Here is a 3,239-nt window from a genome sequence, read left to right as displayed (position 1 = left end):
ATGGCCGGGCTGCGTGTGCCGCAGCCGCCACGGACGAGCCCAGCTCCCAGCGCGTGTCTGACGGCTCCTTGTGCTGGCGAAGGGGCAGGAACCCTTCGGGGCAGCGAGGGGCTGAGCCCGGGGTTGGTGACAGCGGCTGAAGGTCAGCAGGCGTTCAGAGCAGGTTCTCTCCTCTGCACGGTGTTCGGTGAGGCTGTTTCCAAGCTTTCCCTTGCAATGGGGTCCTTTTCTCTTTTTTAACTGTTTTTCAATGAATGCTGATGCGCTGCTGGAATAATGGGACCGCAGGCATCAACATTTTAAGGGAAAAAACCCTATGCTTTGCACAACAGGCAGCAAACCCCATCAGTCAGAAACTCTAATGCACTTACCTCAGGGATTCGGGCCTTGGATCACTCGTCTGTCGCGCAGCAACGTGTCCCCACGACCGTGTCACGCCGAAAAGCAGCAATAGGCTGTCGCTGCGCTCCTCTCCTAGCAGCAGCGCGGGTTAGCCAGGACAAGGAAAGCTGCCGGAGAGGTCCATCAGCCATAAACGTGATTGACTAGGAGAGCATTTCACCCGTGTGCCTCGTGTTTCCTTAGCACTTCAGTCGTGGCAGTAGGTGCCGAGGCTTGTCACGCGTCTGCCATAGGGTGTCCAGGGCAAAAGAGAGGAACCCGGGCTGTGGGAGGGACAGGAACCTTTCCAGTCCCTGGTAACAAGAATAAAATCTCCTTCTGAGGTCTGGTGATTGGTATCCAGGCAACACAGGAGACAAGGACCGCAAAATTGGAGCGTGCTCCCTGGGTTTCTCCAGCGTGCCCGGCTGATGGAGTGCTCGGGGTGGTGGCAGTGCCCAGCGGGTGAGCGCGGGGGAGGATGAGGAGGCGGCATCGCCAGAGCTCACACGTGGTTGCAGGGTGAATGGGCTGAGAGTTTCTGCAGACGTTTGCTCTGGGTTAAATTAATTCATGAAATGAAATTTGACAGTAGATGCCAGACATCTTGATTATCCCCTAATTACCCTAATAACAAAGTAACTCAAATGCTTCCACATCCTTTAGAGTTAAATTCTCTGCGATCTCGTGTGACTCTTGGGCTGATGACTCCCTGGTGTACAGCACGTGACCAAACGTTCACTGGTGCTCCATGAGTTAGATTTCTCCGGAGCAAAGGGTCTCATCCCTAGCTAGACACAGAGTTCCCGTTTACGTCAGTGGGAGTTGGCTCTCAGGCGTGCTCTCTCTGTCTCTTCTGGGAAAGGGCAATTCCTGGGAGGCCGAATGAGTCTGGGCAGTCCAAGTAGCATTTTGCCGGTGTCCCCTGGGAAGGGCTGGTGCTGCGGCTGCAGCCTGGGGGATGCCCGCCTGGGAGGCAGTGTCAGCGCTGGCAGGAGCACAGGTGAATTTTACCTTAGGAGGATAAAAGGAGCTGAGCTGGGCTTAATAAAATCTGTGAAGTGCTGGGATCTTTGCCTGTGGCAGCTCCGACGTGCCCACTTCCACCCACAAGCCAGCACCGACCCGTGCGGCGATTTGCCTGCGTGCTACCGCACCGCAGCAGCCGGACTTCTCACCCGTCTCCCTTTCTCGCTGTAGTAGCAGCTGTCTTGTACAATCTACTTTTTACGAATCTAACCCAGCTCTGGCCCGAGTTCGTCCTTCCTGGCCGCTTTGCAGCCGCCTCCCGCGCTTGCACATGGCGCTTGCTTCGCCCTCGCCTCTTCCCACGGGCCGAAAGCCGCACGCAACTTCCTGCGGCTGCTCGTGAGCTCCTGCCTCTCGCTCCCATCGGCATCTGCTCGGAGCATGGCTGGAGGCAGGGGCGTGACAGTCTTCCTGCCCTCTCAGCCCCACATTTAGAGCCGGCTTATTCCGGGCTGCCCTGACGAGCTCTACTTGCTCGCAGGAGCCCCGGACGCTGTACCTCGCTGGCAGGCGGAGCTGAGCCCTGTGCCAAGAAGGAAAAGGCTCAGGGCTGAGTCTCCCCCTCACCGGGGCCGTATCCCTGGAGTGATGAGTGTTCCGGCTTCGGCGCGGGCAGCACCAGGAGCTTTCGGCTCCTTGCCCACAGCAGTTCAGCCGCGTACAACCTTCCCAGGGAGTGGAGGAGGGCACAGTCCACACAGCACAGGTATCTCGAGACGGAAGATTTTGTTACGGGGGTTGTTAGTCTGCGTCTGTTGTCTCCTCTCCTTTAAACGCCAACGGTCCCACACGGTGCGGCACCTGAATTTGAGTGGAACAGGGCAAGAGCCTCGCTCGTGGGCAGCAGCCCTTGGTCTTGCAGGGTTGCTCCATCGCTCACCCGGGCAGGATGGGGCAGCGTTTCACTGACTTGCGCCAGGATGGGATTGGTAAAGCTGGAGGGTCGGACCCTGCTGCCAGCACCTGGGGAATCTCCGTGTTGCTTTGGCGCCCGGCTCCTGCGATGAGGGGAACCAGCCGTGTTTCGCTTGGAAGCCAAGGCGCTGTTAACCTCAGGCTGAAGGCAGACGAGGGGTTTCTTGGTTTCATCACTAAATAAACCCGACAGCGGGGCCAGGAGCTCTGCCAGGGCCCAGCTGCTTCGCTTCGCGTCCCACAGCGCTGGTGTCACTAACCCCAAGCGAGATTTGCTCGTAGCACTGAGCTCGGAGCTCGGATGCAACCGCTCGCTGCGGGGCACGACCGACACCGTGCTGGGGATGCGGAGCCGGGCCCAGGGAAGGGTCACAGGCAGGGGCTGACGGACACCCCAGCGCTGACGGAGGGAGCCGCGTGCCACGGAGGGGAGCAGACCCCGGGGGCGAGTTAGCAGGGGCGGACAGGCGCAGGGGCGAGGTTTGTAAAGGAGAAGCGATATCTTGTTGTCTGTCTATTTCTTAACCTGAATTTCTCTTTTTGTCTCCCATACTAGACAGCGGGGGCAGCTGGGATTGCAGCTATTTTGCAAGTCCCGCTATTTCACCGGGAGTATTTCATATATACCAGGATCTGCCTTTGTACTGTAACCCAGCACAAGAAAATGCCTCATCTTTCATTGCATCGCTCTAATTCTAAATTAATGGCACTGCCCAGCAGGATGCACACAGCAGCAATGGCACGTTCTTGAATGTCAATGTTAAGACTTATTTATTCTCTATTGGTTTTTTGTTTATTTTTAAAGCCAGCCCGGCGCTGCGCCTCGCCGCGGGCTGGCATGGCCCAGCCGGGGCGGTTACAGCTCTCCCGCCAACCTTGCTCTCCCCACGTAGCATCTCCTCCGTCACCACCTC

At 57.8% G+C, this 3,239-nt stretch overlaps 1 protein-coding gene across 1 annotated transcript in view; it reads left to right on the top strand.

Annotated features, from left to right (window-relative positions):
- MEGF11 (multiple EGF-like-domains 11) overlaps positions 1-3,239 on the top strand; it is a 206,854-nt gene that overhangs the window by 201,834 nt on the left and 1,781 nt on the right. The gene's annotated exons all lie outside the window — the stretch shown is intronic.

The sequence above is a fragment of the Eurypyga helias genome, unplaced genomic scaffold (genome assembly GCF_000690775.1).
Source record: "Eurypyga helias isolate BGI_N326 unplaced genomic scaffold, ASM69077v1 scaffold4039, whole genome shotgun sequence".
Classification (NCBI taxonomy): Eukaryota; Metazoa; Chordata; class Aves; order Eurypygiformes; family Eurypygidae; genus Eurypyga; species Eurypyga helias.
This window is presented reverse-complemented; position numbering and strand designations above follow the sequence as displayed.